Below are 13706 nucleotides of genomic sequence, written 5' to 3'. Positions count from 1 at the left end.
GTTAGTCATTAGTTTCAATAATATCAACAAGTCTTGTTCATTTATGTCAACGATTAACATTATTGACCTGAATGAAGATGTTTACTTTGCCTTGTAGAGCAGTCAAAGATTAATGATTGAATTTTATGAAAAGAAATTATTCTTATTATTCTTTCATTAAGATCTTATGGATTATATCTGTCTATTTAACCCCTTTTAACAGCTTGTTCAAGAAAGTTGAAAGTTAAGGATTTTTCCTAGAAAAAAACACATTTATACTAGCAATAGAATGAAAAAAGAGGATTCAGTTGTTTCTTTTATGTTCTTCTTATTTTGCAGCATATAATCTTATTTTCTTTCCTATTAGCTTTGTTCTACTAAAAATCTCACAACATATGATTCCCCTTTGACTTTTCCAACCCATTACATATCCCATTTGTTGGGTTATATTGAAGCAATGTTTTGCTTGCCAAAAACAATTCCAGAAAATAATTATCAATCTAATCAAAGTCCATTCTTCATGAATTCACAAGCCCTTGACTGCTTAAGAAGCTAAAATGGGCTGTCAACTGATTAAAGGGATAATAATGTGGATTCTACATCTAGTTACTGGCATAATTGTTGGCCATGTATTGAGCAATAGTAATATTTTCTAGTTAAGTAATTCCATGTTGTGTTCAGATATGAGAGCTGAAGGTATTATGTTTGAGCCAAAAGACCAAAAGAAATAAAGAATAGAACGTAAAAATCCTTTTGACTGTTAATGGCTATTAAATAAGGTTCATTTTCGTTGAGTTTTGGATCAATTCTCTCTAGGAATGGACCTGATATCTACTTCTTTCAGCTCTTTTTCTAACTTCTTTACGTGTAGATTATGACTCTGAACATGCATTATAGTTTGTGTTCTTGTACAAAGTAAAACGCAATTTATCTCTTTTCAAATTTAGATGACTATTAATCTTGCTACATTTAAACTTTGCCATAAATTTGTAGTCACGAACAACTTGTGCCAATTGAATTACCTGAATTTTTTGCATTATCTACCTCGTAAATATAAGTTATTTGAAATATTTTACTTGAAGCTAATATTTTTTGAAGTGTTTTTTTTTCTTTGCATAGGCTTACTTTAGTTTTAGTACTGTTTTTATTTGTCTATTCTTGTGTTCTTAGCATTTCTTTGTTCCGATGTAGTATCTAGTCGATAAAGTAGGACTTAGTGAAAACTAAGCAAGTTTGTCAAGAATAGTTGGTGGAACTGCCAAAGAATCTAAGCTATTCAGCTTCTCTAAGTATTTGTACCACAATTGATTCTTTTGCTTCAAATATATGCCAGTGGGTTGGAAGCGTATCTTCGAGTCAAGAATATTATTCGGGTATTTCGTGATTTTATTTTTTATTTCTTCTGGATTTCTAGTCGTGTTATCTACTTTTTCAAGTGTGGTGTACCATCCTAAGTAGTTTGACCTTGAAATTACTAGTATTTGTAATGCCCCGACTCCTAGTGGACCGGAACGCTACTTACTTTACTTAGCTTAACTGGTGGTTTAGTAACAAGTGTATACGTTTTAGCGGAAGCTTACATCTTCGGATAATAATTTAAATAACAATACTTCAAATACTTTAAATAAAAACACTGAATCATTTTTCAAGACAACAAAATGTAATTTATTTGAAGAAAACATAACTTGTTCTCGCATTCTGCGTTATTCACAACTTTAAAGAAATGCATTATGCAAAACTTTAAAGAAATAACATTGGAAAACATTTCATAAAAATAAATCCAAATCACTTATTCACCGGATTTCCATGGGCTCATTGCATCACTCTCCATCTTTTCCTCCATCCATGCCCGAGGTAGAATTCCTTCAATCTGTAGAAATGGGATTAAACCCGTGAGTTGAAAAACTCAATAGGTATCATAGGTGTGTTCGTGATCAAGTTATACGTTTCAAAACATTAACTTTATAACTTTTCATACATGCCGTACCTGAAGGCACCATTTGACAGGAAGGGATATGTCGTACTTGAGTGCACCATTTGACATACGAACATTTCTTCAACATAGAGGGGTATGTCTTATCGGAGTACCATTTGACATACAAACATTAACATGAATCGAAACTTATAACTTAACACGATTAAACACATTGCACCTCTACCTACCTTGATTGATGCTTTTGAAACTTTGAAAACTTGGATTGAAAATTTCGATGAAACTTGGACGTTGAAAGAAATGCACTCCTTGGATGTTTGAAAACCGTTGAGAATTGATGTTTGAAAACACTTCTTAAACTTCTAGAAAAAATAATTTTCCTTCCTCTCTTTTTCTCTCTTGGAAACTCTTTTTTTAGTATGTAAAAGCTCTTGCTTTTAGTGTGAGAAAAATGAGTGAAATGAAGTCTCTATTTATAGGTAAATATCTCATAACTTAAAGCAAATGAATGGTCAAATTTCATTTAAGAGAGAAAACATGGGTTCCATTTAAGTTTGAGGTTAAATGCTTTAATTTAGGGGGGGGGGGGGGTGACCCTTTGAGAAAATAATTGATGAAAATAAAATTTTAAATTCTAGAGAAAAACGATAATTTTCATTTCAGGCAGTTTCGGTCGATCAGTTGTAGTCCAGTTGACACTGCACAGCTTTCAGTGTTTCTATCATAACTTCTTCTTCCGATATCCGATTGAAGTAATTCAAAGTACTTTGGAAAGCTAACTCAAAGAGCTACAACTTTTATTTAGATATTATTTTCCAAATCGAATGTTTTCTATGTCGAAAATGGATCTCAAATGAGACTAAAAATCTGAAGTATACTTTAGTCATCCAATATTCATGTCTTAGTGCCACTAATACTTTAAAGAAAAACACTGAATCATTTTTCAAAACAAAAAAATGTAATTTATTTGAAGAAAACATAACTTGTTCTCGCATTCTGCGTTATTCAAAACTTTAAAGAAATAACATTGGAAAACATTTCATAAAAACAAATCCAAATCACTTATTCACCGGATTTCCACGGGCTCGTTGCATCACTCTCCATCTTCTCCTCCATCCATGCCCGAGGTAGAATTCATTCAATCCGTAGAGATGAGATTAAACCCGTGAGTTGAAAAACTCAATAGTTGTCATAGGTGCGTTCGTGATCAATCTATACATTTCAAAACATTAACTTTATAACTTTTCATACATGCCGTACCCGGAGGCACCATTTGACATGAAGGGGTATGCCGTACTCGAGGGCACCATTTGACATACGAACATTTTTTCAACATAGAGGGGTATGTCGTACCGGAGTACCATTTGACATACAACCATTAACATAGAGGGATATGCCGTACCGGAGTACCATTTGACATACAAACATTAACATGAATCGAAACTTATAACTTAACACGATTAAACATATTGTAACTTTACGTACCTTGATAGACGCTTTTGAAACTTTGAAAACTTGGATTGAAAATTTCGATGAAACTTGGACGTTGAAAGAAATGCACTCCTTGGATGTTTGAAAACCTTTGAGAATTGATGCTTGAAAAACGAGAATTTTCATTTCAGGCAGTTTCGGTCGACCGGTTGTAGTCCGGTTGACACTGCACAGATTTCAGTGTTTCTATCATAACTTTTTCTCTAGATATCCGATTGAGGTAATTCAAAGTGCGTTAGAAAGCTAACTCAAAGAGCTACAACATTTATTTTGATATCATTTTCTAAATCGAATGTTTCCTATGTAGAAAATGAGTCTCAAATGAGACTAAAAATCTGAAGTATACTTTAGTCATCCATTATTCATGTCTTAGTGCCACTAAGGTGTCTAGAATTATTTGGGGTTCTACATCCCCCACACCTTAATTAAAATTTCGTCCTCAAAATTTACCTTCTGATTGGACGAATAGTGTTGGATACTTGTCTTTGACTTCTTCTTCTTTTTCTCAATTGGCTTTTTCTACGCTGTGATGATTCCACTGTATCTTAACCAGCTGAATCTCTTTATTCCTTAGTTTATGCACTTTTCGATCCAATATCTTGATCGATAGTTCCTCGTACAACAAATCTTTCTGTACCTCCAAAGTTTGATAACTCACTACATGATTAGGATCATGTACATACTTCGTTATCATCGATTTATGGAACATATTGTGCACTACCGATAATTCAGGTGGCAAAGCTAGTCGGTAAGCCACATTTCCGACTCTATCAAATATCTCGAAAGGTCCGATATACCGGGGTCGTAGCTTGCCTTTCTTTCCAAATCTAAGTACACCTTTCATCGGTGCTACTTTCAGAAACACTTTATCCCCAACTTGAAATTATAAATCCTTCCTCGTATCTGCATAGCTCTTTTGTCGATCATGTGCTGCCTTTATTCTTGCACGGATCTTATCGATTACCTCGATCATCCTTTCAACCATTTCTGGTTCCAAAACTCTCTTCTCTTCGACTTCATCCCAATGAACAGGGGATCTGCATCTTCTACCATAGAGAGCTTCGTATGGTGCCATTCCAATAGTTGCTTGGAAACTGTTATTATAAGCGAACTCTACTAGAGGTAAGTATGACTCCCAATTACCTCCTAGATCCAAAACACATGTTCTCAGCATGTCTTCCAAAGTTTGGATGGTCCTTTCAGACTGATCATCGGACTGAGGGTGATATGCTGTACTAAAGTTCAGCTTCGTTCCCATAGTTCCTTGTAGACTTTTCCAAAATTTGGACGTGAACCTTGGGTCTCTGTCAGACACAATGGATACAGGTACACCGTGTAATCTCACAACCTCTTTAATGTACAACTGTGCCAATTGGTCTAAACTGAATGTCATTTTCACTGGAAGAAAATGAGCTGATTTCGTTAGTCGATCCACTACTACCCATATAGCATTATTTCCTTTTGCTGACTTCGGGAATCCAACCACAAAGTCCATCGTGATATTTTTCCATTTCCATTCAGGTATATCTAGTGGATTTAACAATCCAGTTGGTTTTTGGTGTTCTGCCTTAACTTGTTGACATACCATACACTTCTGCACGTACAGCCCTATACTTTTTTTCATATTTCTCCACCAAAATGTATATCGTACCACCGGGATGTGCGGTGTACGGGGTGGAATGAGCTTCTTTCAATATCTTGTTTCTCAAAACTTCATCCTTAGGCACGCAAATTCTTCCTCTAAATATCATTGTCTGATCCTCAACTACTCCAAAGTTCTTTTTTTTATCGGTACCAACTTCATTCTTAATCTTCTGCAAAAATGAGTCTTTATTTTGTGCTTCTATAATTCGATCTCTAAGAGTAGGTCGAATTATTAAAGCTGCTAGACGAGCAGTGACTTGTCCTGGTGTGGTAACCACTTCGATTTGCAACTTTTCCAAGTCCTTGACTAACTCCACTTCAGAGGTGGGTAGTGACGTCAATTGTCCCATTGATTTTCTACTTCGAGCGTCGGCCACAACATTAGTCTTACCCGGATGGCAGTGAATAGTGCAGTCGTAATCGTTCACCAATTCCAACCATGTCTTTGTCGTATATTCAATTTCTTCTGTGTAAAGAAATACTTGAGACTTTTGTGATCTGTGTAGATATCACACTTCCGTCCATACAAGTAGTGTCGCCATATCTTCAAAGTGTGTACTACCGCTGCAAGTTCTAAATCATGCGTCGGGTAGTTCTGCTCATGTTTCTTCAATTGTCTTGAAGCATAGGCTATCACTTTTCCATTCTGCATTAGTACACATCCCAATCCTCGCTTGGATGCGTCGCTGTATATAACAAACCCTTCCGTACCTTCAGGTATTGTTAATACAGGTGCTAATATCAACTTCTGCTTAAGTTCTTGGAAACTTTGTTCGCTTTTTTCCGTCCATAGGAATTTTACTCCTTTCTTTGTAAGCTGCGTCATTGGTCCAGCTATTTTGGAGAATCCTTCTATGAATCTCCTATAATATTCAGCCAATCCTAGAAAACTCCGTACTTCGCCAGCATTTGTTGGTGCTTTCTAGTTGGTTACTACTTCTACTTTTGCTGGATCTACTTCAATCCCTTGGGAAGTAACTACATGTCCAAGAAATTCAACTCGTTCAAGCCAAAACTCACACTTCTTGAATTTGGCATATAGCTTCTCCTTGCGTAATACCTCTAAGGCTATTCTCAAGTGCTCTTCATGTTGCTCCTTACTCTTGGAATATATCAGAATGTCATCGATGAAGACTATGACAAACTTATCCAAGTATTGATGAAACACTCGATTCATCAGGTCCATGAACACTGCAGGTGCATTGGTTAGCCCAAACGAAATCACCGTAAACTCGTTGTGTCCATATCGAGTTCTACTTAAGTATATCCTTTGTCTCTACTTTCAGTTGATGGTATCTCGATCGTAAGTCAATCTTGGAAAATACCTTAGCTCCTTTCGGTTGATCTAACAGATCCTCGATCCTCGAGAGTGGGTACTTTTCTTGATGGTTAATCGATTTATCTCCCTATAATCGATGCACATCCTCATGCTTCCATCTTTCTTCTTTACAAACAACACCGGCACACCCTATGGAGATACGCTTGGTCGTATGAAGCCCATATCTAGAGTTCTTGCAACTGCTTCTTTAATTCTTGTAGTTCCTTTGGGGCCATTCGGTATGGGGCCTTAGATACTGGTGCCGCCCCGGAAATTAGGTCTATGGTGACTTCTACTTGTCTATCGGGTGGAATACCAGATAGATCATCTGAAAACACATCTACGAATTCCCGTACTACTGGTACATCTTCAATCCTTATCGTCTCTTGTTTCCCTCCTGAGATACTTACTAGATATTGTTGACATGTTTCTTTTCTCATCATCTTCTCAGCTTGTAAAGCCAATATTAGTCGAATAAGGGGTTTCGTCTTCATTCCAAGGAACGAAAATGGTTCCTCTCCTGGTTTCTGAAATGATACTTCCATTTCCTTACATCGGATGGTGGCGTAATTACAACCTAACCAATCCATGCCTAGTATTACATCAAAATCCTTCATTTCTATCATGTATTGGTTTGCTTCCATTGGTTTTCCCTCAACTTCGATACTTACTGATTTGGCTATTCTATCAGTATTCAAAGGGTTGCCCGAAGGAATACTAACTTCTATTGTACCTTCCGACTTCTCACAGGTAATACTAGATTTAGCCATAAAAGTTGTTGAAGCAAAGGAGTGTGTAGCCCCTGAATCAAACAATATATAAGCAGGAGTATTGGCTATCAATAGAGTACATTAGAGTTTTCCTCTGCATCCTGTTGAGTCAATGCAAAAACTCATGCTTTCCCTTTCCCTTTCTGGTTCTGGTCTCTGTTATCATCCTTCTTCTGGGTATGTGTGGGACAATCCCTAATGATATGTCCTGGCTTGCCACATCGGAAACAGACATTTTTCCCTTGTAAGCACTCGCCACGATGTGTCCTTCCACACTTAGAACAGGGCGCAATAAATCTAATTCCCTATAAGTTCTACGGATCTTCTTTGGTGGAGCTTCATCTTCGGAGGAGTCTTCCGCCTCAGATTTGGACTCTATGTCCATCTCAACCTGTGGCTCAGGTTCAGGATCATTCTCTAAATCATCCTCGGGTTCTTTTTCGGGATCTTCTTCCTCAGCCAAAGGTTCCTCATCAGGCTCCTCATTGATTACATCATCCTACAAATCAGTCAGGGCGTGGCAATACCTTTCAAACTTGAACAGGTTTGGGTTGCCTTCTAACATTTCATCCCTAACCCTGACTCCCATATCTCCCCATTGAGGTGGGAGGGATTGTATGAGGTTATTTATGGCCTCATTATGCGTGATCTCCATACTAGCATTAACTGCTGTCATGCATCTCTCATAGATGTCATACACATGTTCGCTAAGTGGCCGGGTCGGATTAGTTACATAGTTTTCATAGGAATGAATAGCAATTCTACGGTTCAATGTTTCTCTATATGCCCTAATCGTTCTACGAGTCATATCTGTTGCATTTTCACATACATCATACTTTTTCTTCGCTTAAAGAAAATATACAAATATTTAAACTTTCATATCATGCAATTCCCTTTAAACCCTTAGCTTTTGCCCAAGTTCATTACATATTTTTAAATAACACATCTCTAAATCATATCAAAACATCATAACATAAACATAATGATTAACTTTAAACATGAACATACCTGGGCCATAGGAAGAGGTTGATGGATGGATGCACAATGCCATGAAATACCTTAAACTTTTCATTTTCCTTTTGTTTTAAAAAAAAACATACTTGGTTTACAGAACCGGCTAAACCGTGCTCTAATACCACACTATAACGCCCCGACTCCTAGTGGACCGGAATGCTACTTACTTTACTTAACTTAACCGGTGGTTTAGTAACAAATGTATACGTTTTAGCGGAAGCTTACATCTTCGGATAATAATTTAAATAACAATACTTCAAATACTTTAAACAAAAACATTGAATCATTTTTCAAGAAAACAAAATGTAATTTATTTGAAGAAAACATAACTTGTTCTCGAATTCTACGTTATTCAAAACTTTAAAGAAATAACATTGAAAAATATTTCATAAAAATAAATTCAAATCACTTATTCACCGGATTTCCACGGGCTCGTTGCATCACTCTCCATCTTCTCCTTCATCCATGCCCGAGATAGAATTCATTCAATCTGTAGAGATGGGATTAAACTCGTGAGTTGAAAAACTCAATAGGTGTCATAGGTGCGTTCGTGATTAAACTATACATTTCAAAACATTAACTTTATAACTTTTCATACATGCCGTACCCGGAGGCACCATTTGACATGAAGGGGTATGCCGTACTCGAGGGCACCATTTGACATACGAACATTTCTTCAACATAGAGGGGTATGCCGTACCGGAGTACCATATGACATACAACCATTAACATAGAGGGATATGCCGTACTGGAGTACCATTTGACATACAAACATTAACATGAATCGAAACTTATAACTTAACACGATTAAACATATTGCACATTTACCTACCTTGATTGATGCTTTTGAAACTTTGAAAATTTGGATTGAAAACTTTGATGAAACTTAGATGTTGAAAGAAATGCACTCCTTGGATGTTTGAAAATCGTTGAGAATGGATGCTTGAAAACACTTTTTAAATTTCTAGGAAAAATAGTTTTCCTCCCTCTCTTTTTCTCTCTTGGAAATTCTTTCTTTAGTATGTAAAAACTCTTACTTTTGGTGTGAGAAAAATGAGTTAAATGAGGTATCTATTTAGGACCATGCTTGGGGTACATATGGACACCATAATGGTGTCCATAATGCCCAAGTGGTCCCCTCTGGCCCATCGGCGCCCCCTCCAATAGGGATGCGCCACTTGGGTATTATAGACACCATTATGTTGAAGTAGCATAATCCATCTATTTATAGGTAAATATCTCATAATTTAAAGCAAATGAAGGGTCAAATTTCATTTAAGAGAGAACATGGGTGCCATTTAAGTTTGAGGTTAAATGTTTCAATTTAGTAGGATTTTTATTGCCAAAAATGTGGGTGGCCCTTTGAGAAAATAATTGATAAAAATAAATATTTAAATTCTAGAGAAAAATGAGAATTTTCATTTCAGGCAGTTTCGATCGACCAGTTGTAGTCTGGTTGACATTGCACAGCTTTCAGTGTTTCTATCATAACTTCTTTTCCCGATATCCGATTGAGGTAATTCAAAGTGAGTTGGAAAGCTAACTCAAAGAACTACAACTTTTATTTAGATATCATTTTCCAAATCGAATGTTTCCTATATCGAAAATGGGTCTCAAATGAGACTAAAAATCTGAAGTATACTTTAGTCATCCAATATTCATGTCTTAGTGTCACTAAGGTGTCTAGAATTATTTGGGGTTCTACAGTATTATACTTTGTTTGTATTTGTTTTTATTTCGGAGGTACCCAAGTTTATCAATAATAACTTGATCTATATTTATTTGGTTGACAGTAATATGATTTTTTATTAATCTATTTTGACATCATTTATATTTTAATAATTGTACATTAAAACATTCTTTTCATGGAGTCGCGAGTTATTTTTAATGAAGTAAGTTACATTTTCAAATAAATGTGTACCATAGTGACAATTTCATTGCGACGAAAGAAATTGAAAATTATATGTTTAAAATAGAATCTCCGACATACATAAACAAAGTTAGAATAAATTAGGCGACAATTGTACATTGTTGAAGTGACAAACGTTTGTGTTGTGGAATAAATTTGACTACGAGCACAACTTGACACATAAATAAATATCCGTTGTCACAAAATAATTTGCATAATAATTTTGTATGTTGTAGAATAATATATGCGACATATATAAATAAACTAGATAGCGAAAGTTACACCTTTAAAATAATATTCACAACTTTTTTTCTTGTAAAAAATATATTAGAAAAATCATTGCGACAAACTGTCTCGTTGCCCTTTTACTTTTTTGCGACGAAATTATGGCTACAAATATCATGCTGCTATTTGGTATTTTTTGCGTTAAACAAATAGTGTTGCGATTTTGTTAATGTAATGAATGATCGGAAGTTGTTGCAGAATATATTACGCGGCTCAACATTCGCAACAAACATATTTCTCGTTAAACTTTTATTGGAATATTCATTGCGACAAATTGACTTGTCAGCCTTTTAATTTTTCACGACATATATACATTGCGACGACATTATGACTACAAATATTGTGTTGTTATTTCGTATTTTTTGTGTCAAACAAATAGTGTTGCAATTTTGTTAATGCGATGAATGATAGAAAGTTGTCACAAAACACATTCCGTGACCCATATAGAGCAACAATGCCCGCAACAAATACATTGTCGTAGCTAAATTACTTTTGCAACAAAATCTCAATTTTTGCGATATTTTTTTTGTCGCGAAATCGGTTTTTTTTTGTAGTATATCCCTATACAATTCATTATAGATTTTTTTTCCCCAAAGTTTAAAGCTAAAAAATGTAACGTGTTCAATTTGTGCATAAATTTGACATTAAAAAAAAAAAACACTTTTGTAAGTGACCAATGCTCTCTAATCGTGGAGATGTACGACTTTCATGAGACAAACTTCCGTAAATAAAACTTTTATTTGTATTTCACATATTTTCTTTATGTTACAACTCGTTCGACCCTTAATCTTCTATTTGTGATTTCCCTTCAGCTTTGTTAGAAAAAATTGTTTCTACATATCAACGATAAAAAAATATATCAAATGGTTAGAAGCTCAACGTATTCCTTTTCAGATGTTGAATATTAAAAATTGTTGTCTCAAGTTGTAGACCAATTTACAGTTTTTCTCTAAATTAAAAAGAAGATTTGTGACTTTATAAATAAAAATAGAAGAAGAAAATTTGTATTCTTTTATTTTTCACGAGATAGCTAGTGAATTGTTCTTCTTTTGACCTTGACAATAATAGTCCATTTTCCTCAACCATCGAACATGTATTTGTAGACTTAAAAGTAACTCAACTTATAACAAATCATTTTCTTTTATAAAAGTCGACGACAAAATAAAAATATAACTTTAATTCGACTCACATTTTCAACTTCTTAAAGACAACACTATTTTATCAAATCTGATTGCCTTTTATGTTTAAACATTTTATCCAAACGCAAGAGATTTTTTATAATTACATATGGAGTGCACTCCTCTTAGTAGGTAGGTCGGATTCATGGTTCGATGCGATAAATCAATTTCTATTTTGGGGGTTTGATTTTGATAATTTATTTATTTATTTATTATTATTTTACTTTGTTCTCTATTTCTTTATTTCATTGAATGTCTGAGAATAATTTTTTTTTGATTCAAGCAACATTCGAGGTATCAGTTGACACTTCGGATGACACTTCACACATACACACACAATGGGATGAGGCCATGGTTATTTTATTAGGCTTGAGCTCCACCTTTATGTGTGTAGAGTGTCATCCAGAGTGTGCACACAGCATTATTTAAAATTTTCACCCTTCAAAAACTGAAAAAAGCTAGCGTATTGAAAGTCAACAAAAACATTTCAACGCACAATAACGGTTAATAATGGTCAAGGGCCTACATAAGAAGCCACGCATAGAGATAATCAATGACAGAATTTTTTTCTAGACAACATTTTACAGGTTTTCATTAGGAAAAAAAAAAAAAAAAATACATAAAAACACTCAATCACAGGCTACCAAATCACCCTATTTTTTTCTGTTTTTAATCCCTGTTTGCTTAGCATTTTTTAAATTCTTATCTATCGTTTAGATGAAGGATTTTTTTTTCTTTTCATTTTTTTTTGATAAAGTTTACCCTACTGTTATATTTTTGCGTAATTATCCCAACACTTGCTTCCTCCTTATGGTTTATTAACTCGTATTTGTCAACGTGACAATTATTTATTTATTATTTTTTTTTCTGAAAATTGCTTATTAGATATATTCGTTCTTTTACAGTAAGCCCATGTTGGTGGAGTTTAAATACTTGATTAAAATTCAAATCAAAATTAATATTTAATTTTAATCTTGTATTTTATGAAATTTAAAACTTTTCAACCACATATTTTATTAATATTTATAAAAAATCTACTAACAAACCTAATTTTTATCTACACCTATCAAGGGCTAAGTAATTGGTGCATTAACCTAAATCTGTTTAATGTAAGAACAACCCTAATATTTTATAAAATTCTAATAGAATTCTACATTGTTGGAAAAATCATAATTTTTTCATTTAAAATAATTAATTTATCAATAAAAAATAAAACTAATAAATTTCAACAAAGTAAAAATTAGCCCCTGTTTGACAACCATATTGGATAAAATAAAGTTCTGAATAATGATTTTTTTGAAGAATGTATGGTTTAAAAGTAAAAAAATTTTGAATTTATATGCAAAATATTTAATGTTGTAAATGTGTGATTGAATATGATTATGTAGAAAAAAAAGGTTTTGAAAAAATGATTGTCAAACATCGACTTAGTTCGATTTGAAAAATTGAAAACGAAAAATTACAACCTACAAAGTCAAGCAAATACATATCAATAATTTAAGTGTTATCATTATAGTTGTACAAAATATGCACTAAGTTTTTTTATTAATAAATTGTTAAATTGGTGAATAGAGTTCTAAACGTAGAATGGACCAATTAATTTTAGCTGCCCAGAATAAAAATTCTTACCAATTTCTAATAAAAATGAAGACAGTATTTTACCTATTTATTTCACTCCCGTAAAAATGAGAATTGAAAATGAAATATTTAAATAATATTTATTTATTTTAATATATTTTTTTTGTTTCGATTAACTTATATTTATTTTCATTAATAATTTTCACTTTGTATTTAATTATTTATGAACTCAAAATCTATTGAAATCAGGCTAAAATTGGAAAGAGTACAATATGTAATAGTATATATTTATAGGTTCAAAATTCAATAAAATCTCTTCAAATCTTTTTATTAACAATATTTTTATAAATTTACTAATTATTGATGATACCTAAATTTTAATAGAATCTATGAAAATTTTAGTTTAGCTACTGATGGTAACAGGGCAGGTTCGGGGCGACTAAAACCCCCCCCCCTCGCCCCACCTTAGACTGAGCGGCGCGGGGACGGGACAACTTTTTGCCCCGTTTGTTGCCCAATTTAATTTTTTTTATTTTTTTAGATTTTGAAAATTTCGAATTATATTATTATTAGAGAATAAAATACAAATTTAAAATAAGTTTTTAAC

The sequence above is a fragment of the Olea europaea genome, unplaced genomic scaffold (assembly GCF_002742605.1).
Source record: "Olea europaea var. sylvestris unplaced genomic scaffold, O_europaea_v1 scaffold2512, whole genome shotgun sequence".
Lineage (NCBI taxonomy): Eukaryota > Viridiplantae > Streptophyta > Magnoliopsida > Lamiales > Oleaceae > Olea > Olea europaea.
The sequence above is the reverse complement of the archived record's forward strand: the minus strand, read 5'-3'. Positions refer to the sequence as shown.